Here is a 25863-nt window from a genome sequence, read left to right as displayed (position 1 = left end):
TATATATATATATATATATATATATATATATATATCAACAACAAGTTTCGTGGTGTAGTTGGAGTTGTAGGTTTTGTTAAGGAGTACAATGGTTCAAGTATTATTATAGGCAATATTTTTTTGTTAAATATATTCAATTTACATTTTTACACACCATAAAACTTACTTTGCTCGTCCTCCTAAAGGGTAAATTAATAATTTTATTTTTATAATTACAAGGGTAAAATGATAAACTTAAAGGTAGGTTATGATTACAGTCATTTGAATAACCCAATTAAAAACTTTGGTTGGCATTTGCAAAGTCTGAAACTTTTGGTGTGCATATGAATTAGTAGGAAACGTTGGAGTATTAAAAAAATAAAAATAAAAAATAAAAAACAACTAAAGTGACGTGCTGGGGGCTCAATTCCCGCGCCACGGCGGCAAAACTACCATACGAAAATCGGATGGGAAAAAGTTGGGAGAAGGGAGAAAAGAAACGAGAGAAGTGGGGAAGGTGAAAGAGGGAAGTAATGGAGATGGCGGGTCTCTGTAGGCCCGTGTGGGATTGTGCTGGGTCCCACCTCCAAACCCACTATAAAGTTGCGACGGGAAGGAGAAGGGAAGGGGAGAAAGGAGGAACAGAGAGAGGAGGGGAAGGATGGCGACGTTTGGTCTGTACAGGCGCTTTCTCCCATCTCCTCCGGCCATCGAGTTCGCCTCTTTCGAAGGGAAGGTACGCCCAAAGATCTCCTTCTCTCCTTGATCTTTTTTTCGCCATCTTCTCCATGGAATCGCGTTTTTTTTTCTTACGTGTAGTCGATCGTCGACAACTAGACACGCTCATTCTATTTCATTGGCATTGCTCTCTATAGAGGAATTCGAAACCCTAGTTTAGTTCGTCATCGCCGTTATCATCATCTTCATTATCTTCTTCTTTTGTTTCGATTTGTGGTTAATACTATGCGATTTCTGGGTTCGAATCTCTCCAGCAACTCTTCTTTGAAGCCCTAGCGGATGGAACGATGGAGGGATTTTTCAAGCTGATTTCTTACTTCCAGACGCAGTCTGAGTCCGCCAACTGCGGTCTCGCGACCCTTGCGGTCGTCCTGAATGCCCTCGGCATCGATCCCGGCAGAAAATGGAAATGTGAGCCTCGGGATTTTCGTCTCTCTTGGGATTTTCTTTGTTCTTTTTCATTTTTTTTACGTTTTTAAGGGATTTTTGTCGTTAACGATGGATGTGAGTGCTGCAACAGTGGTGCTTTTGGTGAGGATTCAGGGCCTTGGAGGTGGTTCGACGAGTCGATGTTGGATTGCTGCGAGCCTCTGGAGAAGATTAAGGCCGAAGGAATTACGTTCGGGCAGGTCGCGTGCTTAGCTCGGTGTGCAGGAGCTAAAGTCGCGGCGTTCCGCACGAACCAAACCTCGATCGATGATTTTCGGGAGCACTTTATCAAGTGCGCTTCTTCGGACGAGTGCCATCTGATAACTTCATATAACCGCGGTGCTTTTCAACAGGTTGCTTCCTTTATCTGTTACCCTTTTTTTTCATTTACAACGAGTTCATTGTGATTCTTAAGAGTTTAGCATCTATACTATATTGTAGCGATATAACGAGGGTGGGTATTTAGGAATTTGTATGCTTTGTGAGTGGTTGTGGATATCTTGTGTTTTATCATTTTATTTAGCACGTTTAAAATGTAGAAATGTAGTAGGAGCATCATATGTTTGAAAACTTTCTGAAACTTCTGGTCGTGTTGAACATACACCTTCCTCTTGTTTTTCTTTGATTTCCTGTGGTGGTGGCGGAAGCACGTTAGGGGGGAAAAGTTGTGATGCGGGAATGTTGAAAAGTTGTTAGATGAAAATGAGTGTGTTTTGAAACAATACACGTTGAAAAAACATTATTTGTCACCATTGGCATCCAAAAACCCTTCTTTTGTTTTTTTATTTTCACTGTGCCAATGATCAGTTCTATCAGGCAATTTAAAATGAGGGGAAAATGGAAATGGGTGTGTATCAAATACTTGATGTTAAGAATAATATTATGGCACATCCAACACTTTTTGGACCGGTGTTTGACTAAGGTGTGCTATTAACGAGATAGAGAACAATAAGAAAGCCTTGTTAAAAAAAAATGGCAGAACATCAATAGTCAATAAAAATGTTATTGTTTTCATTTTTGTGCCTATGCCAGTATGCTTTCCTAAAGAACACCATCTTTTGAGAAGCATGAGAACTTGATTGCTAAGGAAGGGCTCCAGTAATAGACAAGGAGGCCTTTTGAACTGAAGCATAATTTCTATCCCATGTGATGTGAGTGTGTCAGATTCTGGTGCCTTTGGAGTGCCAGTGCTGGATGCTGCTGCATATAATCTCTTCTACTTCATATCTCAATACTGTTCCAAACTTCCAAGCCTGTGGTCTGGAAAACAGAAACTCATCTACTCACTGAGCCTTCCATCCATTTGGTGAAAAAAATGGTGTGCTTACTGGATCTCTGTCATTCTTTTGCCCAAGCTCGGAAGTTTGAATGGCTTGAACATGTCTCAGAAAACTATAAAGCTGTACAAGTGGCTAAAAGTGCATTTCATTGTTAGAAGAAGGCCCAGTTTCATCAAAAGCAGCCCTGATGTAAACTAGTTTTTCATGTTAAAGTGTAATTAAATCTGGAGCTATGTCACATGGGTGCGGGTGCGGGTGCGACACGGGTGCGGCGCAATTTAAAAAATTTTGGACACGGGGACTCGGCTATATATATATTAAAATATATATATATATATATATATATATATAAGACTAGGTCAAAGTTGTGCCCATTAGGGGACAGGTGATGAGTTGTGAAGGCATTCTGTACACTTTCTTCATACAGGAATAATTCACTTTTGGGCACTTTCTTCATACACTGTAATAATTCACTTTCTTCATACAGGAAAAAACCACAAAAACTTGAGTTGTGCCCATTCTGTACTTAAAACTTGAAAGTGTACAGGTTTTTTAGTTGTGATGGGTTTTTTTCCTTACAGCTGTAGCCCAGAAAATTAAAAAAAAAAATTCCAAAAAAAAAAAATTCCAAAAAATGGACCAAAATGACCCTGGGTGCGTTGACCACACCCAGGGTCGGGTTGACCGAGTCCGAGCCGCACCCGTGTCCGCACCCGTGTCGGTGCGTGTCGACGCGGGTGCGGCGACCTTGGAGCCGAGTCCGTGTGACATAGATCTGGAGGAAATAAGAATTTCTTTTCCATTATTTCCAAATTGGCATCTAACTATTCAGCATAATTCGAGAATGCACCTATGTTTTGAATTCTTAAAAAATGCACCTAAGTTTTTGTTATGGCTAACAAGAAAAGTATAGACGGTTTTGACATTAATTTGTAGTCCACTCTCAAATATAACCTTAAAAAATTTTATCATTACTTTTTTTCTCCTCACCTTCAAACTTTGGTCTTGCATGGAGATGATGATCATCTAACTATCAATGCACTTTTAAGGATAAATAGAAAACAATAAAATAAAAAATGAGGGACAGATCAAATCAAAACCTGCCTGATTTGTACGCCTCACAAATGTAGGTTGACATTTGGAGGGTTAAATTTTAATGTCTCTGTCAACTTATCCTAACCCAAGATTGGGTAAAATGGTAATATCTTTGTCCTACTCCAAGACAGGTTAGTAGTATCTGCAGTTAATTTAGGAAAATATATATTTTTGTTTGATATAAACATTTTTTGTCTTTTTTAATTCAAATGTTAAAGTACATTTTTTAATACGCCAAATAGTTTGGTGTCATTTCGGAAATTGCTCTGCTTTTCATTTAGTATTTAGGTAAAAAACAAACTGATGTATCAAACACTTGAATTATCACAAGGATGTGATGAGTATTAGTATGTTTTATTTTTTCCACTGATAGATCAATATCAGTTTGTTGATGTCATTTCTGCCAAGTAATTGCACTCTGTAATCCCTTCAACAACAATAATATCCTTGGAGCATCCACTACTAAACTTTATCATATGCATCAAACTGGTTTTGACAGTTTTTGTGATATGAGTGTGCTAGCTATGAATTGAACTATGTTGAGTATAGACTTTAAGCTTTAACAGAAATTTGACAAGTTTTGCTGAAGATATTACAGTACATTAGATAACTTGCAGTTGATTTTGTCTATAGCTACAGTGCACAGGTAATCTGTGTGTAATAAATTGCTGCTGCCTGAAAGAACTAAGCTTTTCCACTTCTTTGCTTTTTCCTAAAATAACTTTTGTAATTGTGTGATTGGGGAGTTTCAAGCATGTCAAGATTATTCTTTGTTTTGGTTTACAAACAGGAACTGGCCATTTTTCACCTATAGGTGGGTATCATTCTGGAAGAGATATGGCACTTATTTTGGATGTTGCTCGCTTTAAGTACCCTCCACATTGACTTCCACTTCCGCTTCTTTGTCCGGCCATGGGCACTATTGATAAAGAAACTGGACATTGTAGGGGGTTTCAAGCATGTCAAGATTATTCTTTGTTTTGGTTTACAAACAGGAACTGGCCATTTTTCACCTATAGGTGGGTATCATTCTGGAAGAGATATGGCACTTATTTTGGATGTTGCTCGCTTTAAGTACCCTCCACATTGACTTCCACTTCCGCTTCTTTGTCCGGCCATGGGCACTATTGATAAAGAAACTGGACATTGTAGGGGGTATGCATTTAGTCATGTTACTCTGATTAGAGATAATGTTAACTAGGATTTTGAACAACATTTGAAAGTGGCTTTTAGCTTAAAATTTGTATTTTTAGCATTGCATGCAAATGATGTTAAAGCTATGTTGGCTTACCAATATTTGTAAACTTTTCAGGCTTATGCTAGTATCCAAGCTTCAAAAGGGACCGTCTTTGTTATATACCCTGGTAATGATTGTAGAAGCATCCATGTCTTTTCGGCTTAAATAGGTCTTTGTGTGTGTGGTTAATGTTTATGCATGACTTTACTGTCTGAGTTCACTCCTTTGGTTAAAATGGATGGCTCTTCAAAAATGTTATTAGCTAGACAACTTTTGGTCAAACTCAGTCATTCGAACTGGCTGGAAAGTGATTTAAATTGAGTCCATGAGTTGATTTTGAATGTTACTTAGACATACATGTTAGCAGTACAGTTAAATTTGGCTCAATACAACTTACAGAAATTTTCGAGTTCTGTGAGAATTTTTTTGGGTTGTGCTGTGGTGGACATCTTGAAAGTATGAATTATGCATACTTAGATCCTTTGAAACCTATGTCACATGGGTGCGGGGGTGCGACACTTTCAAAAACCTTAGGTGCGGGGGTGCGGCAGGGCAAAAATGTAATATATATATATATATATAATTTTGAAGTTTTAACCGTTAACATTTAACAGTTAACATTGTCATAATATCATTCATCATGCATGCAATATATCAACCTAAATATCAATCAAATAAGTAAAGCAATTACATAAATCAACCTAAATATCAATCAATTAAGTAAAGTAGAAAAGAACTAAATTACATACCCAAGTATATCCTGATGAAGTAATGGATCTTAATAATTTTCATCAAATGCATCATTAGAAGGAATACTGGGCTCAGCTAAATCCATGTTTGTTATGTTGAAATCATGCTCTCTCTCGAAGTCATACTCTTCTGGGTTTACATCCCAAAATTTGGATGTTCCTTGTCTGCGTTACAAACCCAATTTGAAAATGTTAAATACAATACAAATATATTTAAATAAAAAACTAAGAAATAATCAAATAACTAAGAGAGCAAATTAGTACTTGTATTCATCATTGGTTCACGAAAGTAATCGAAGATTTGAATAAACATATACTAAATCCTCTGCACGCTTGCTGGTGAGTTTGTTTCTCTTCATGTTGTGAATTTGAGAATATGTGCTCCAATTTATTTCACAACAAGATGAACTAGCAGGCTGCGATAGCAATCTTAATGTAAGACGTTGGAGAAGAGGTGTTTCTGATCCAAATGTTGACCACCATGTGATAGGATCTATATCCTCGTCTTCTCTCGCGAATAATGTCGGTCCATATAATCTCGAAGATGAAATTTTTTCAAACTCTTGTGTGACTTGATGTAGAAGATATGCTTCTGGAAAAAGTCTTGTCATACACATATTTCTATGTCTTGATAGCTCTGAGTTTAAATTTGGAGGGACACGACCAATACCACCAGCCTGCCACTTGCATAATATTTTGGATTAAGAGAATGTGTCATGCAATGCAAATGAGTGTTGCTCTTATCTCATCTCCTGACTAAAATTGAATGAATATGATTAAAAAATTCTGAATCATTCTATGCAGGATTTTTTTCTTCATGCTTGAAAACTATAACTTATATTTTTCAATCATATTATCTCACATTTCATAAACTTTGTGAAGCATTGGCTCATCCTTATCAACTTCTCTTAACATTTTTCAAATAGGTTGCGTAAATTGAAGAAAATATATCACTCTGTCCCAAAACTCATTACCAAGAATGAATTTTTTAATTTCTTGAGCCTTGATATCATCATCAACACGATAGAATGTCTAATTTTCATCAGTCACCATGTTAACCAAAACATTCTTCACTCTTTTAATCTTCTTCGCCATCACAATGATGGACGCAAAATGTGTTTCAACGACCAACAATTTCAGGTCAAAATGCTTATTAAATATAGCATTAGCATGATAGTGGTTAACAATAAAATTCCTAATGCTTTTGTCATTTTTTTCTAAATCTTCAATCTATGAACATAAAGCATATGCTTGTAAATTTTCTTCTTCTTTGGGGTTGCATATGCTCTTTAGGCCCAGATTTAAGCTGTGAGCTACACAGGGAGTCCAAAAAATATGAGGGTACTCACTCTCCAAACTCAACGTTGCACTTTTACAAACTGGAGCGTTGTCTGTAATGATTTGTACCACTTTCTGATCATCTACTTCTTTTGTGACTTTTATAAACAACCCCTTCAAATACTCTGTATTTTTATATTCCTCAGATGCATCAACTGCTTTCAAGAATATTGGGCCACTAAGCGAACAAGCAATGAAATTGATCAGTAGACGCCTTTGAATATTTGTCCATCCATCAGACACAATAGAAACTTTGCTCCCATGAATATTTTTTAATCTCCAGCAACCTCTTCACATTTGCCCTATCTTCTGCAAGAAGTGTGGTTCGTATTTTTTCTGAACTTGGAGGCACATAGCCACTCAAATTATAATTTTCCAAGGATGTTACTAAATCCTTCCAATAGGGATTTATAGCCGCATTAAATGATAGTGAACTAGAATAAAAATACATTTCAACTTTTCTATCAAATTCTTCTCTTCCATATGTATTGAATGTTGCTTGTATCGTTCTTCTACCTTCTACATTGACTTTTCTTTTTTTTTTCAGCATCTTCTTGGTGGCTTGCAAATGGCACACTAGCTGCACAAGAATCAGTCATTATTTTTCTCTTCTCATATTCTTCTTGTATTTTCTTGTATTGTCTTCGCATTGCCTCATCAACTTTTCTGCATCCTGAAATGCCATGTCTTGGTATTTTCAACAAATGAGCCTTCACTTTTGTATAAGACCTCCTTCAGTTTCTGCAAGTTTATCTACATGTACACATAGTGGCTCCACATCATCAATCCCACTACAACTAGCAGCAAAACTAGCAACATAACTCACATGTTGGGATGAGGATGACACAAGTCCTTTCCCTTTATCCGTCATTTTTATCCTGAAAACACAAAAAAAATACATTCAAAATTTTAAATCAATTATAAAGACATTATCTTGATATAAAAATATTATATATATATATATATATATATAAATAATAAAATCAGGAGCAGGGACGGGGCTCGACCCCCTCCCCTGCAGAAAACAGAGGGAGCAAGGGGAGGGCTCGGGGCTCAACCTTCCCCTGTCGACCCAACAAGAGAGCGAGAGCGGGGGCTCGGCCCCTCCCCTGTCGACCCAACAAGAGAGCGAGAGGGAGCGGGGGGAGGGGGGGGGGCTCGGGCCCTCCATTGTCGACACAGGAAGAGAGCCAGAGGGTACGTACCTGCGACGAGGGAGAGGAGGAGCCTAGGAGGTGGTGTCGGGAGGAGAGAACTCGAGCTAAGCTGTGCGGGAGAGGAGAGATTAGGGCAATTTTTCCCTAATCCTCCTTTTCATCGTTTTTTTAACGTCTGAAACGTGGATGAAAATGACCCTAGATGCGTTGACCGCACCCAGGGTCGTGTTGACCGCACCCGGTGCTGCACATGCACCCGCGTCGACGCGGGTCCGGCACCTGCTTTGCCGAGTCCCTGTGACTTAGTTTGAAACTTTTCATTTATATAAAAGTAGCAACTACATATGCATGGGGTACAACATAAGATCCATGAGATTGTGTTAAAAGACACTTGTTTCTTCCATACTAGAAAGTTATTGAATCAAGTTTCTTGGTTATTAGTCAAGACAGAAGAGAGGAATTGAATGCTGTGGATGCCATATTTAATGGTCCAAACTTCAAAGGCTTAAGTAGGCATGTCTGATCAAAGACTTTTTAGTATAATAACCAATTGAGAAAGTCCAAGTCCATTATCTGGATTCAGACAAGGACCTAATACTATATCCAAAATCTCAGAAGTCCAATTTCCAGTTCCGTTTAAAGATTCATTGACATTAAATCCAATATCTGAGATCCATAAATTCAAGGGTTAGATCCAGATTAAAACCTTTTGTCACTGTATCCACGAACCAAGAAAGTCCAAGGTCAGCTTGTGTCCAATGGTTAGAGTGAGACAAAGACATTTCAGTGATTTCACTGCTATATCAAAGATGCAAAAGTCAAAGGGCTAGATCCAGATAAAGACCTTTCAACACTATATTCAAGATTTAAGATGCAAGATCCAACACTTCAAGGGTTAGATCCGAATAAAAATATTTTGACGATATATCCAAGATTCAAGTAGTTATACACTGCCGGTCCCAAGCCCGGATAAATGAGGAGGGTTGCGGTAGGCCTGTGACAGCCAACATAAAAACTGTCATATCCTATGAAAATGAACCAATATGAGAATTTCGTTGGGGCGTTCCCTACTGAGCGACGCGCTGTACTCTCTAGGCCCGGAGGCAGTGATAAATGTGCAAGGGTTGCTAGGTCGTCGCCCAGAAGCGACGCGTCACACCGGCGCCCGGGTGTGGTGTCAAATAGGCAAGGGTTCCCTCACTTTGTTGGACGGGTGGAGGTAAAGAAGTTAGTCCAAGACCATAAAATTAGGTTAGCCACTTGGAACATAGGGTCTTTAACTGGTAAGTTGGTAGAGTTAGTAGATGTTATGTGTAGGAGAAAGGTTGATATTTTATGTCTTCAAGAGACCAAATGGGTAGGTGAGAAAGCTAAAGTGATAGAACCTTGGGGATATAAGATTTGGTATACAGGAATAAATAGGAATAGGAATGGAGTAGGGATTGTTATGAGTCGTCAGTTTATAGATAATGTAGTTGAGGTCCGTAGGAAGGGTGATAGAATTTTACTTATTAAATTAGTATTAGGTACGGATATTATTAATATTATTAGTGTTTATGCACCTCAAGTAGGTTTAGATGATTCCATTAAGCATCAATTTTGGGAAGATTTAGAATGAGTAGTACAAGAGACATCTTATCGAGAAAAGCTTTTCATCGGCGGTGACCTTAATGGACATGTAGGCATTAGTAGGGATGGATTTGAGAATATCCATGGAGGCTATGGTATAGGAGAAAGAAATGAAAGTGGAGAAAGGATTTTAGATTTTTGTTTGTCCTATGATATGATCTTAGCAAACACTTGGTTTAGGAAGAGGGAGTCTCACCTAGTAACATTTAAAAGTGGGGTTAATACGAGTCAGATAGATTTTTTCCTACTTAGAAAGAGAGATAGGGGTTGTTGCATCGATTGTAAGGTTATACCAGGAGAAAGTGTAGCTACACAACATAGAGTCTTAATTTTAGATCTTAGAATTAGACAATGCCGCAAAAGGGATAGACATAGGATAGATCCTAGAATTAAGTGGTGGGCACTGAAAGGAGCTAAACAAGGAATGTTTGTAGAGCAGGTAGTTAAGGAAGTTGATTGGTGTCTCGAGGAGGATTCAGAATCAATGTGGAATAAGATAGCGGGTGGTATGAGAAAAGTAGCTAAGGAGGTATTGGGTGAGTCTAAAGGCGGTGCACCACTAGGTAAGGATACATCATGGTGGAACGAGGATGTCAAATTAGCTATTAAGGTTAAAAGAGAGTGTTATAGAAATCTAAGTAAGAGTCGTGATAATGAGAATTTGGAGAAGTATATGATAGCAAAGAAGGAAGCTAAAAAAGTTGTTCGAAACGCGAGGGCTAAGGTATATAAGGAGGTTTATGACAAGTTGGATACCAAAGAAGGCGAGAAGGATATTTATAGGCTTGCAAAGATGAGAGATAGGAAATCGAAGGATTTGGGTATGGTTAGATGTATCAAAGATGAAACGCAAAGGGTTTTAGTCAAAGATGAGGAGATTAAGGAGAGATGGAAAAATTATTTTGATAAGCTATTTAATGATAGTCATGCTCAAGATCTTGAAGACTTCTCCATTCCTTTTCATGAGATAAATCGTGACTTCATGCGCAAGATTCAAAAGAAAGAAATTGCAGAGGCTTTGAAGAAAATGAAATCAAGAAGGGCAGTTGGCCCAGATGGTATACCTATCGAGGCTTGGAAATGCTTGGGAGAGAAAGGTTTAGAATGGTTGACAAATCTTTTTAACTTGATTTGGCGAACAAATAAGATGCCTAATGAGTGGAGGAAGAGTACTTTGGTGCCTGTATATAAGAATAAGGGTGATATACAAGATTGCACAAACTATCGTGGTATAAAACTCATGAGTCATACTATGAAACTTTGGGAGAGGGTGATTGAGTCTAGGTTGAGGAAGGTTGTCATGATATCGGAGAATCAATTTGGTTTTATGCCTGGAAGATCAACTATGGAAGCTATACATCTTCTTAGACAACTTATTGAAAGATATAGAGAGAGGAACAAAGATTTGCATATGGTTTTTATTGATTTAGAGAAGGCATACGATAGAGTACCTAGGGACGTTCTCTGGTGGACAATGATGAAGAAAGGTGTTTCTCTCAAGTACATTAGTATAATTAAAGATATGTATGAAGGAGTAGTAACCAATGTCCGCACTTGTGGAGGGGTGACAACCAATTTTCCGATAACAGTTGGGTTACATCAAGGATCTGCTTTAAGCCCTTTCCTATTTGCGATAGTGATGGATGAGCTTACGAGATCAATTCAAGAAAATGTACCGTGGTGTATGTTGTTTGCTGATGATATTGTTTTGATTGATGAGACTAGAGCTGGGGTTAATGCTAAGTTAGAATTATGGAGACAGACATTGGAAGCTAGAGGTTTTAAGTTGAGTAAGAGTAAGACTGAATATATGGAATGTCGGTTTAGTAAGCAACGAAGTAGTGATGGGAGTGTAGTGAAGCTTGGTGAGCAAGATATACCGGTGAATGATTATTTCAAATATTTGGGATCCATCATTCAAAAGTATGGAGAAATTGATGGAGATGTAAATCATAGGATAAAGGTTGGGTGGATGAAATGGAAAAGTGCTACTGGAGTGTTGTGCGATCGTAGAATGCCATTGCGGTTGAAGGGAAAGTTTTATAGGACGACTATTAGACCCGCTTTACTATATGGTACGGAATGTTGGGCTGCCAAGAGACATCATATTCAAAAAATGAGTGTAGCTGAGATGCGGATGCTTAGATGGATGTGTGGAAATGCAATAAAAGATAAGATTCGGAACGAAGAGATACGTAAGAAGGTAGGTGTTGCACCCATTGAAAATAAGATGCGAGAGAATCGTTTACGGTGGTTTGGACATATTCGGCGAAGGCCTAATGATGCTCCAGTTAGAAGGTTGGAGAAATGGGAAAATATATTAGTTAAAAGAGGTCGGGGTAGGTCTAGGAAGACTTGGATGGAGATGATAGGAAAGGATATGAATGCTTTGAACCTCACCGAGGACATGGCGTTGGATAGAAATGATTGGAGGAAAAGGATTCATGTGGAAGACCCAAAATGAATTTCTTTTTTGGTTCATATCGCTGACCCCAATTGTTTTGGGATGAAGGCGTAGTTGTTGTTGTTGTTTGTTGTTATCCAAGATTCAAGATTTGATCTAAGAAGTTCAAGGTGCAAATTGTTCAGATCAAGTCAAGTATCCAGACCGACTCAATGCTTTATACTGCAAATGATTGAGGTTATGTTCATGTTGATGCAAGCCAAAAGACAAAGCTTGATCCTAAGCCTGTCCCTTGCAACTTTGTTGGGCACCAGTACATGCACAAAGTTTTCTTAGGAGACGCAGGATATAGATGGTTAGATGCTGTGCACCATCAAGTCGGTACATATTTCTAGACACATTGCATTCGACAAATCAAATATATTTGAATCAAAAGGAGCATAATAGCAGTCACATTTATGAAAATGCTTCTAACAACCAACCAACTTTCATAATGTCATTATAGTGAAGTGGAGACGATAAATGAAAAAGAAGAGACAAATATAAAGATCATTCCTGCCAATCTTGGGGAAGAATTTGAACAATGTCATGATACTAGCCAAATAGTTAACGGGAGGTTCAATTTAAGAGATGAAATTAGATGTTCAAAAGATGAAGGCCGGTATTTAAAATCTTCAGAAAGTGTGAAGATGGTTCCATTGGGGAAAATTGAAGCAAAATAATTTACCCAAATCCACTAAACACAAGAGTGTTAAATTAGAAGATCCACAGGATAAAAAGACACGATTGAGAGGTTCATTTCATGTGAATTATTCTTTCAGGAGTTCCAAATATTCCTTCATGAAATTGAAATGAGTAAAGATCTTGTCACTTTATGAGAAGCTATATAGAATTCAAAGTGATTGAATCTATGACAGAGATTGAAGCAATACATATTAACAACTTCGAGAATATTTGAGAGATTGAAGAATAAAAATGTTATAGAAAACAAATCGGTGTATAAAGTAGAATAATTGTTTAACAAATAAAAGCACAATTGATGGCAAATGACAATAATCAGCAAAATGGTATGGATTATGAGGAAAGTTTAGTGGTGAAGATAGTTTTTGCATGTGTGGTGCTCTCTCTGGCTCCATCATATGAATGACTATTGTACCAACTGTGTATTAAGTGTAATGAAATAGGATAAGGGCCTGCACACCTCACAAGAGGCACAAACACAAGTTACAATGGGAACAAGCACAAGGGGCCACTAAGGGCCAAAGAGAGGCACACACAAAAAATCTAAAAAATAAATATTTTATTGATAGCAAAATGCATAAAGAATGCATAATTCAAAAGGGAGAAGAGGTATCATAAATATACAAGTAACAAGGAGAGGGAGATTCCAATATAAGCCATTGGGGAACTTCCAATGGCTAGAATATCTAGCCATTGGGAGGCCCCAATAGCTATATCGATCAAAAGATCAAAATGCCCTCAACAAAAACGAAAATTACAATCACCCCCTAAAATACATTTAAAAATAAATAAATATAACTATATATGTACACAAGAGTACACACTATACATATCTTAACACCCCCCCCCCATCATACTCAAGGTGTCACGATCGAAAGTTTATTAAGAAGCAGAATCTATGAGGGGGAAGAGCTATGATGAAGAAGTCCATCAATTGATACTTAGATGTCACATATGACAATGAAATGGTCTTCTTCGAAAACTCTTCACGAACGTAGTGACAATCCATTTCTATATGCTTAGTTCTCTTGTGAAACGTATGATTGCTCGTGATGTAAACTGCATTTTTATTATCGCAATATAATTTTGAGGGTTCTATTATGTGAACTCCCAAGTTTTTTAACAATTGGCTCAACTACACCAGCTCAGAAGTAGTAGTCGTTATAGCTTGATACTTCACTTTTGTTGAAGATAGAGATACCTTTTGTTGTTTCTTATATTTTCATGGTATTAGATAGTCACCTATAAAATTACAAAAACTTGTGGTTGAGCGACAACTATTTATATCCCCTCCTCAATCGAAGTTTGAATAAGTAATTACTTTCAATACAGAGAAAGATGATAAAAATAATCGATGATTAATAATATTCTTAATATATCTAATAATCCTCGTTACAACACTCATATGTATTATAGTGAGATAATGTTGGATTTGACTAAGAGAATGAATGACATGTTCAATCCAATAATAGAAATATAAGTCAGCTCTAATCATTTGTCTATATGGAGTTATATCCTCCAAAGGTTCTCCATCGTCTTATTTTTATTTTTGCATTTATGACATCTGGAGTATCAACTCTCTTTTTATCAGTAATTCCCGGTTGAGCTATTATTTCAGTTGCATACTTAGTATGTGTCAAGAGATAATCACGAGGTGAGTATGCTACTTCTATACCAATAAAATAATGAAGAAAACCAAGATCTGTCATATCAAAATTAGCCTTAAGAATATCTTTGATATGACTGGTGTTCTGCTTGTCACCACTTGTGATGATCATGTCATCAACATAAAGTAGTAGAATCACCATACCTGCATCAAAAGACTTAACAAATAATGTCGTGTCAGTATAACATGAGTTAAATTTTGATTAAACTATCACACTACTAAAACGATCTTACCAAGCCTTAGGAGCTTGCTTCAAGCCATACAAGGCTTTACAGAATGAAGGTCCTTTCCATGTGTCAATTCTAAACTTAGGAGAGGTTTCATATAAACTTTTTCATTAAAGTTCTCATTAAGAAAAACATTTATTAAATCCATTTGATAAATAAGTCACTTCATACTCGATGTTATGGCTATAAGTGTTTTAATAGTGGTTATCTTAGCTATCAGGGCAAAGGTTTCTTCATAATCTATTCCATATTCTTGACTATATCCTTTAGCTATTAAAGTTGATTTGTATCTTACTAGTGATCTGTCATATTTGGTCTTGACTTTGTAAACCGATCTACATTCTATGAGTTTCTTTTCTAAGGGTAATGATTGAATTTCTCAAGTTTTTGCTTTTTCGAGGGCTTCTAATTCGTTATTTATAGCCTCAATCCATTCTTGATGGTTCTTAGCTTCATTAAATGAAGATGGTTCAACATATGAGTGAATGACCATGAGACATATTTCTATATTTTGGTTCAAAGTTTTTTATGGATATTCTTTGAAATAAGGTCATTGTAGTTTTAATAATATGCCGATGTTTTTTTTCGGTTATGCCATTTTGTTGTGAAGTATTGGGGCAAAATCTTTGATGTATGATTTAATGATGGTCAATGTAGTTTTTAAAATCATTAGATAAAAATTCTTCCCTAGTGACCGATTGAAAATTTTTGATATTTGCTTCGATTTAGTTTTTAACAAGTTTATGAAAAATTTGAAAAAAATGTTGTAGATTTGAGTCTTACTATAATCATCAACAAATATAACATAATATTAGACTTCTCATTTGAACACTACCAACGTCGGTCCCCATATATCTGAATGTACTAATTCAAATTGTTCCTTAGAAACAAAATTTCTAAATTCAAAAGGTAACGATTTTATTTTTTCAAAGATACAATCTTTACAAACCAAATATTTTTCATTACAATTTTCAAGAAACGAAAACAAATACAATTTAGACATACTTTGATGCCAATTTTCTATATCTTTCTTTTCAACATAGTTACAAACTTACTTGTCAAAATAGGTTATGTCAATTTTTTAATCTCTTAGGTGGCCTAGCTGCAGGGCCACCTCCTAGGCTTATAAGTTTAGGTGGTAGGGCACTGTTTTTTCAACTAGGCTGCCTAGGTGGCACCTAGGTTGTCCTTGCCTAGGTTCTTCCTCCTATTTTCTTTTTCTTCTTCTTCCCTTTTCCCCCTTTTCTTTTTTCCCTTTTTCCCTTCTTTTTTTTTCCTTCTTCCTTCTCTCACCCCTCTACTCTCTTCTTCTTCTTTTCTTCCTTTTTCTCTTTTTTTTTTAATTTTATTTTTTTTGTTCACATGTATGCAAGTGTTTTTGATAGACACATATATAATATCTATTTTTTAAGTTCTCTCTCTCTCTTTATATATATATATATATATATATATATATATATATATAGAGAGAGAGAGAGAGAGAGAGAACGAGGTTCATCTTGTCCCCTTTTTCTTTATGTCACCGTCAAGACCCTTCAAATATCAAGATTTTAAGTTCTTTATGCTCAATTTGAATCATTAGATGTGTTTATCAATACTTATTTATTGAGAAACAAGCTTTGTTTCAAATTGATTTGATGTAAAAATATGAATATTTTATCATGAAATTTTAGTACGATATCAATCAATGATTTTTTTACCTTTTTAAGATACACATCTTAACCAATTACATGTTCTCTATTCAACAACAATCATATATAACACATCTAACAGTTCAGATCGAGCATAAAACATCTAAAAACTATGATTTTGGGAGGGTCCTACAAAACAGGGGCATGATAATTCCATTTTCTCTCTCTCTCTCTCTATATATATATACATATATATATATATATATATATATATATATATAGAGAGAGAGAGAGAGAGAGAGAGAGAGGATGGTGTGCCCTAAGTTTTTGTGTATGTTCAATATTATGCAATTTCATGAATTTTGCGATATGTTAAACTTAATTACACACTTCATCCATAGTTACAACCATATGTTATTACATTTAAATATTTATTATAATATTTTGTATTTTCTTGATGTTTTATTTTTTTTGTCCTGCCTAGGCTCTGACTAGTCCTTTTAGGAGTCTTTTGCCTAGGCTCCGACTAGCACCTTTTGACAATTATGGTTACAAAAAGTTTGATTTGGTAAGGTATAAATTGCCCATGAAGTAGAGATCCCCTTTTCTATGGCCTTGCACAATCAGCCTCTTGGACTGAAGATTTTGCACCAAGCAACTACTAGGTGAAAAGGTGATGCTATATCCATGATCAATAATTTGAGAAACTGATAAAATATTTAAATTCAAGTTTGACACTACTCTAACATTTGAAATATAAAAGTTTTGGTTGTTTTTAGAAAAACAATTTAAAGTACCAAAACTTTTGATTTTTAATGAAGTCTCATCGCCAGTAGACACATAAAAATCATTAAGAGTCATATGTAATGACACCAGAATCAAGAATCCAAGAAGACTTACCTATATCAATGCATTTAGACACTGTGACATCGAAGAGTGAAGATGATTGATTCTTGAAGAGTGGGTTATAAAGATTTCATTAGTTGGGAAAGAGACATTGATGCAATGCTTTTGGAGCTTCATCAACACTACTTTTCTCAAATAAAGGTCTCAAAGATGCCACTTTCATTTCTTCTCTCTTTTCCTCCTTTATCCTCTTTGGGCAAAGAGGTTTAATGTACCCCCAGTTCGTTGTAATAGTAACACACTATTTTTTTTCTTGGTCTCATGATCATTGGAGGACCTTCCAAAATGGGGAGGCTTGTAGGTATCTGTGTTGGTTTCGGGCTTAGACATGGTGAACACGAAATCCTTATCTTTGGTAGCATGTTTATTTAGTTTATTCTCCTCTATGGAGAAGAGCGGACTTAGTGCCTTTAAACTCAGGTCTAAGACCATTAATGAATTTATAGAAGTTCTCCGCCTTCACTTGTTTCTCATGGAGCTCAATGTCCATAGGACAATGCCACTTAGGCTCAAGGGCTAGTTCATCCCAAATGAGGGATAAAGTATTATAGTATTCACGTATGATCATATCCTTTTGGGTCATAATCCTTTGTTTTGAAGATTGCAGACATGTGCAATATCTTTTAGAGAGTACATATCTTGAAGGTACTTCCATGCATCACTTTCATAGTCGAATTTCACTAAGCTCATACACTTATTAATGTCCACACTATTTTTGAGTCATAACATGATTTTGAAATGACTCATCTTCCATTTCTCCTACCTCTTTTCATAGTCGGCAATGACTTTGTTCATATCATCTCCTTGAAGTGCAACCTCTTTTCTATTGACATTCTTGGTGAGGACTAGCTTTGGTTTATTTTCGGTATCATTGATCAATTCTCATAGCTTTTTGCCCCAAATGTGGTACTTCACAATAGAAGCCCACATTACATAGTTGGTGTCATTGAGCTTTATGGGAATGACGGTAATAGACTCATGGTTTTCTTCCATAGTGAAGAACAAGATAGTGGATAACATCGCTCTTTGAACACCTCGAACTCACTAGTGCATGATTCACGAGTTCACGTCCACACGAGCACTTTGGTCACAAGAATCAAGAGCCCAAGGCTCTGAAACTATGTCACATGGGTGCGGGTGCGGGTGCGGCTGCGACACGGGTGCTGCGCAATTTTAAAAATTTTGGACATGGGGACTCGGCTATATATATACATATTTTTTAATATATATATATATATATATATATATATATATATATATATATATATATATATATATATATATATATATATTCAGTGTGTGCATATATGTGGATATTGTCCTCTAAAGTTTGGCACCAGCATGAGTGTTTTTACAAACTTTGAAAATTGTACTTTTGCCCTTACAGAAAGGGGGGTCCGGGGGCTCCCCCCCGGCGCAGGTCTTTTTTTCTGGGGCTTATGTTTGAGACTCATGCTATATATATATATATATATATATATATATATATATATATATATATATATATATATATATATATATATATATATATATATATATATATATATATATATATAACAACAACAACAACTACGCCTTCATCCCAAAACAATTGGGGTCGGCGATATGAACCAACAAAGAAAATCATTCTGGGTCTTCCACATGAATCCTTCTCCTCCATTCATTTCTATCCAATGCCATGTCCTCGGTGAGGTTCAAAGCATTCATATCCTTTCCTATCACCTCCATCCATGTCTTCCTAGGCCTACCCCGACCTCTTTTAACTAATATATTTTCCCATTTCTCCATCCTTCTAACTAGAGCATCATTAGGCCTTCGTCGAATATGTCCAAACCACCGTAAACGATTCTCTCTCATCTTATTTTCAATGGGTGCAACGCCTACCTTCTTATGTATCTCCTCGTTCCGAATCTTATCTTTTATTGTATTTCCACACATCCATCTCAGCATACGCATCTCAGCTACACTTATTTTTTGAATATGATGTCTCTTGGCAGCCCAACATTCCGTACCATATAGTAAAGCGGGCCTAATAGTCGTCCTATAAAACTTTCCCTTCAACCGCAATGGCATTCTACGATCGCACAACACTCCAGTTGCACTCTTCCATTTCATCCACCCAACCTTTATCCTATGATTTACATCTCCATCAATTTCTCCATACTTTTGAATGATAGATCCCAAATATTTGAAAGAATCATCCACCAGTATTTCTTGCTCACCAAGCTTCACTACACTCCCATCTCTATTTCGTTGCTTACTAAATCGACATTTCATGTATTCTGTCTTACTCAACTTAAAACCTCTTGCTTCCAATGTCTGTCTCCATAATTCTAACTTAGCATTAACCCCAACTCTAGTCTCATCAATCAAAACAATATCATCAGCAAACAACATACACCACGGCACATTTTCTTGAATTGATCTTGTAAGCTCATCCATCACTATAGCAAATAGGAAAGGGCTTAAAGCAGATCCTTGATGTAACCCAACCGTTATAGGAAAATTGGTTGTCACCCCTCCACAAGTGCGGACATTGGTTACTAGTCCTTCATACATATCTTTAATTATACTAATGTACTTGAGAGAAACACCTTTCTTCATCATTGTCCACCAGAGAACGTCCCTAGGTACTCTATCGTAAGCCTTTTCCAAATCAATAAAAACCATATGCAAATCTTTGTTCGTCTCTCTATTTCTCTCAATAAGTTGTCTAAGAAGATGTATAGCTTCCATAGTAGATCTTCCAGGCATAAAACCAAATTGATTCTCCGATATCATGACAACCTTACTCAACCTAGACTCAATCACCCTCTCCCAAAGTTTCATAGTATGACTCATGAGTTTTATACCACGATAGTTTGTGCAATCTTGTATATCACCCTTATTCTTATATAGAGGCACCAAAGTACTTTTCCTTCACTCATTAGGCATCTTATTTGTCCGCCAAATCTTGTTAAAAAGATTTGTCAATCATTCTTAACCTTTCTCTCCCAAGCATTTCCAAGCCTCGATAGGTATATCATCTGGGCCAACTGCCCTTCTTGATTTCATTTTCTTCAAAGCCTCTGCAATTTCTTTTTTTTGAATCTTGCGCATGAAGTCACGATTCATCTCATGAAAAGGAATGGAAAAGTCTCCAAGATCTTGAGCATGACTTTCATTAAATAGCTTATCAAAATAATCTTTCCATCTCTCCTTAATCTCCTCATCTTAGACTAAAACCTTTTGCGTTTCATCTTTGATACATCTAACCATACCCAGATCCCTCGATTTCCTATCTCTCATATTTGCAATCCTATAAATATCCTTCTCACCCTCTTTGGTATCGAACTTGTCATAAACCTCCTTATATACCTTATCTCTCGCGTTCCGAACTACTTTTTTAGCTTCCTTCTTTGCTATCATATACTTCTCCAAATTCTCATTATCACGACTTTTACTTAGATTTCTATAACACTCTCTTTTAACCTTAATAGCTAATTTGACATCATCGTTCCACCACGATGTATCCTTACCCAGCGGTGCACCGCCTTTAGACTCACCCAATATCTCCTTAGCCACCTTTCTCATGCCACCCGCTATCTTATTCCACATAGATTCTGAATCCTCCTCGAGACACCAATCAACTTCCTTAACTACCCGTTCGACAAACATTCCTTGTTTAGCTCCTTTCAGTGCCCACCACTTAATTCTAGGATCTATCCTATGTCTATCCCTTTTGCGGCATTGTCTAATTCTAAGATCTAAAATTAAGACTCTATGTTGTGTAGCTACACTTTCTCCCGGTATAACCTTACAATCGATGCAACAACCCCTATCTCTCTTTCTAAGTAGGAAAAAATCTATCTGACTCGTATTAACCCCACTTTTAAATGTTACTAGGTGAGACTCCCTCTTCCTAAACAAAGTGTTTGCTAAGATCATATCATAGGACAAACCAAAATCTAAAATCCTTTCTCCACTATCGTTTCTTTCTCCTATACCATAGCCTCCATGGATACTCTCAAATCCATCCCTACTAATGCCTACATGCCCATTAAGGTCATCGCCGATGAAAAGCCTTTCTCCATAAGATATCCCTTGTACTACTCCATCTAAATCTTCCCAAAATTGACGCTTAGTGGAATCATCTAAACCTACTTGAGGTGCATAAACACTAATAATATTAATAATATCCGTACCTAATACTAATTTAATAAGTAAAATCCTATCACCCTTCCTACGGACCTCAACTACATTATCTATAAACTCACGACTCATAACAATCCCTACTCCATTCCTATTCCTATTTATTCCTGTATACCAAATCTTATATCCCCAAGGTTCTATCACTTTTGCTTTCTCACCTACCCATTTGGTCTCTTGTAGACATAAAATATCAATCTTTCTCCTACACATAACATCTACTAACTCTACCAACTTACCAGTTAAAGACCCTATGTTCCAAGTGGCTAACATAATTCTATGGTCTTCGACTAACTTCTTTACCCCCACCCGTCCAACAAAGTGAGGGAACCCTTGCCTATTTGACACCACACCCGAGCGCCGGTGTGACGCGTCGCTTCCGGGCGACGACCTAGCAACCCTTGCCCATTTATCACTGCCTCCGGGCCTATATATATATTTAAAAAATATATAAAAAGATCTTTTTTTTGCCCTAAAAATGGACATTTTTAGACTCAGTCAACGTTGACCGAGTCCAAAACAAGGACAGACTCAGCCTCGACTCATTGACCGAGTCTGACTCTGCGTTGACCGAGTCCGGGCCATGTCCGAAGCCGCACCCGTGTCCGCACCCATGTTGGGGCGTGTCGACTCAGGTGCGGCGCCTCCCTAGCTGAGTCTGTGTGACATAGCTCTGAAACTATGAAATGAAATAGGGACAAGGGCCCACATACCTCGCAAGAGGCACAAACACAAGTCACGATGTGCACAAGCACAAGGAAGCCTCTAAGGGTCAGAGAGGGCACACACAAACAATCTTAAAAAAATCTTTTATTGATAGCAAAATGCATAAAGAATGCATAATTCAAAAGGGACAAGAAGTCCCATATACATACAAGTAACAGGGTGAGGGAGAGGCCAATATAGCAGTTGGGGAGCTCCCAATGGTTACATTGGTCAAAAGACCAGAGTGCCCTCAACAAAATAAAAATTACAATCGCCCTAAAATACATTATATATATATACACACAAGAGTACACACTATACATATATTAAGAATGCCACCTTACATGAAAAAATGGTGAAGCAAGTGTAAATGGAACAATCAATGGAATTTTGTTAGGTACCATCAAGAAAATTTGTCTGTAGGTTCAATATATCTATTTATGATTTAAAACAAGCATCAAAAACCTAGTTCTGAAGCTTTTACAATAGTCTAAGAGATATAGGTTTTATAAGAACTGTAGTGTATAGTTCAATTCACTGGTCACATACAAAGGATAAAGAAGAATTGTTATTATATTGATATGTTAATGGTATTATAATAACTGGAAGTTGAGGTCAAGGTGGAGTTTCTGCATCTCATATTTATATTGAAAGACCTTGGGAAACTCAGATGTTCCTTTTGAATTGAAATTGATAATAATCAATCCTCAATTAAGCTTACGAACAATACACACTAGATCTGCTGGAGAAGCTAAATATGTAATTGCAAGCCTATCGACACTTCAGTTAAATAGGGAAAACAATATCAAGACATAATAGTGTACCAATTGCAATGCAAGAATTATATAGAAGCATAATAGGAGCTTTGCAGTATCTAACTGTTATCTAGATATTGCATATCCATAAAATCAAGCATGTCAATTTATGCATTGTCCTATAGATGTTTATACGAAAGCTCTGAAGAGAATAATGAGATTTGTAAAAGGAATAATATCACATGGGTTGATATATCATAAGGTAGGAATACCATAGATGCAGATAAAGTCATTATTTGGGCTTTCAGATTTTGATTGAGCTAAAGATCCTGATCCAAGAAGATAAAAATCTGAATATTGTATCTAACAAGGAGAAAATTTAATATGATGGAAAAGTTGGAAATAGAAGGAAGTGTCAAGGTCCAGTATTAATGTAGAGTAAAGAGCATTTGCGGCAACTATCTTGAAAATAGTCTGGATTTAAGTTCTGTTAAACTAAAAGTACTTTGGCACTCACAGCAAATCCAATGTTTCATGATAGAATAAAATACATTCACATTCTTTTCGAAAAAAGTTAGAAGAAATGGAAGCATAATTTGTTAACTTTGGAAGACCAAGTTGCTGATATATTTTCCAATAATTTATACATGGAAAGATCTAATTATTTAGAAAGCAAGTTGTACATGTCATCATCAGATGTATAACTTGATGGGAGTATCAGACTGAGATGGTATGTATCTAATATTGTTCAAATCACTGTCGCCTCCATTTAATAGTAGTTTTGTGATATGAGAGATACTTTGATCATGACATTACTTTTATATGTTGTGGTATTGCCGAGCAGTGGCAATCTCTATAATATATAAGTATATTGGCATATTGTAAAGAACCTTAATCAGTCTTTGAGTATAAATAATAGCATTGAGAAGATGCCCCATATAGAATTCATTATGAGGCCGAGGTTCATTCTATCATCTGGTTTCTCCTTTCCTCTAACTTCCCTTCTTCATAAATCATGTTGGGTCTTGCCCTAAAAGATTTCATAATGTTGCTGATGTCTCTCATATAGCTTTCTAGTAAATGTTTTAGAATCCTTTCCCTTTTTCCAGAAGATATTGTTTAAGCCTCCAGATGGAATATCAGAATATGTATATGCATAACATTCATCACTATACCCAGGAAGCATGAGTAATGAAGTATAAGCTGCACCTTGAGGTAACATCAAGCATGTGTCAGTCCATGAGCAGTTTGATCGGCTTTACCACAGGCTATGCCATTGCTGTCATCTAAATGGCTTAAATCATGATACTGTGGTTACCAAGGTAATCAAAAGAACTTGATAGGCAGCAGAGCATCTTATTATAGTTGTGAACATTGCTTACTGTACCTAGGCAACTCATTTGTTTTATGACTGGTGATTCGGCTTCACATTCACGATCCATATTTTTGTAAGCAAATCCATAAAGATACTTAAGGCATGTTTGGTTGCATCTCATGTGATTTGGAATCATATGAGTTCAATTCACATATTCCCCTGTGATTTGAAATCACAACATTCACTCCAAGTGTGATTCCAAATCACATTCCGTTTCTCATTTTCATTTTCTAATTTTTTGGTTGTGTAAATGCGATTCATTCTCTCAATTGCACAAGATTCTGAATCTCGAGGTTACCAAACATGCCCTTAAGACTGCTTTGTCTTTCCAAAATTCTCACATGATCTTTGTTTCATGTTCGTGCAGAGCTGTAAGCATGAGAGCTGGGTTGGCATTGCAAGGTACTTATTTGATGAGGTCCCATGCCTTCTTAAGTCTGAGGGTATAAACACAGTGCAGAAAGTCCTCTCAGTTATTTTCACATTCCTACCCTCCAATATAGAGGAGTTCATCAAGTGGGTAGCAGAGGTTCGAAGGCAAGAAGGGGGAGCACCAAGATTAAGCCAGGAGGAGAAAGGAAGACTTGCTCTTAAGGTTCTTGTGACATGGTCCTGCTTTTTATCGTGTGATGTCATCCAGGTAGTCGGTGATGGATGGATCTGTGATTACCACTAAATTTAGTCAAGACATGAGTGGAAACTTATACAGGGATGGAAATAGGTCGAATGTAGCTCATACCAGATCCGACTAATTGGATATTGATTAATCGGATCTGGAGTCAGATATAGTTTTGAATAGAATAAGTTCAATATTTAGATTCAGATATCTATCAGAATTGGATGGCTTTTGGATTAGTTTATATATCTTAGTATGAATCTGAATTTTCTTTTGCCAAATCCAACAGAGCTCATGTTATTAGGTGCTTGTGTAAGAAGCAAACTTCTACATGCCGCTGTTATTCTTGTCATACAGGAATTGGGTTGAGGATGGAATCACCTCTTGTTAGTGATGCATATTAACCGCCTCTTGTAACTGATATACGATGCTCTACCTTATTATTTAATGAGAATTTCCATCTCAAAGCATCTTTGAAGGAGAAGGTTTCAGGATCACCAACGCTGTGGAGTTTAAGACAACCTTTTTTTTTCGTGTGCGTGTGTGGGGTGAGGCAGGTATTGGATACTTTCTAAATCCAAGATAGGGAAGTGATTTTTAGGTCGAGTCTTTGCATGTTGAATAAGTGTTGACACTGAACCAGAAAAACAAACTGCTGTTTCACAGTTCCTTGGCACATGGAGAATCTTGGCTAAAGGCAGAAGAGAATCATCATGGGGAGAAGCATCCGCAGTTCCTCTCTAACATCAGGAGACCAAGCAGCGGACAACGGCTAAGGCAGTGCTGGTGATTATTTGAAATCTTGTAATGATGATCACGTCTTTGGTCACCTCTAAATTTAACTGTCCCCGCTAGCGTACCCACCTACTATCCAACTTTTTTTTTAATACCTCTAAACATGCAAATATGATCCTTAATGGGTTTAGCAAATCAGATTTTTAATCTTCAGAAAACTTTATATAAGGAAATTTCAAAATAGACATCCTACTGTCCGCTTAACCTTCAAGAGACAATTCTA

General features: G+C 36.7%; 1 pseudogene across 1 annotated transcript; it reads left to right on the top strand.

Moving 5' to 3' along the window:
* The first annotated feature begins 640 nt into the window (after positions 1-640).
* LOC149819495 (glutathione gamma-glutamylcysteinyltransferase 1-like) lies at positions 641-25800 on the top strand (annotated as a pseudogene). The gene is made up of 8 exons (XR_016427333.1): positions 641-715; positions 972-1128; positions 1261-1499; positions 3649-3652; positions 4312-4471; positions 4834-4885; positions 24597-25402; positions 25512-25800. The product of XR_016427333.1 is annotated as a glutathione gamma-glutamylcysteinyltransferase 1-like (transcript).
* Positions 25801-25863: the final 63 nt, after the last annotated feature.

The sequence above is a fragment of the Nuphar pumila genome, chromosome 13 (genome assembly GCF_984573655.1).
Source record: "Nuphar pumila chromosome 13, dmNupPumi1.hap1.1, whole genome shotgun sequence".
In the NCBI taxonomy this organism is placed as follows: Eukaryota; Viridiplantae; Streptophyta; class Magnoliopsida; order Nymphaeales; family Nymphaeaceae; genus Nuphar; species Nuphar pumila.
The sequence above is the reverse complement of the archived record's forward strand: the minus strand, read 5'-3'. Positions and strand labels throughout refer to the sequence as shown.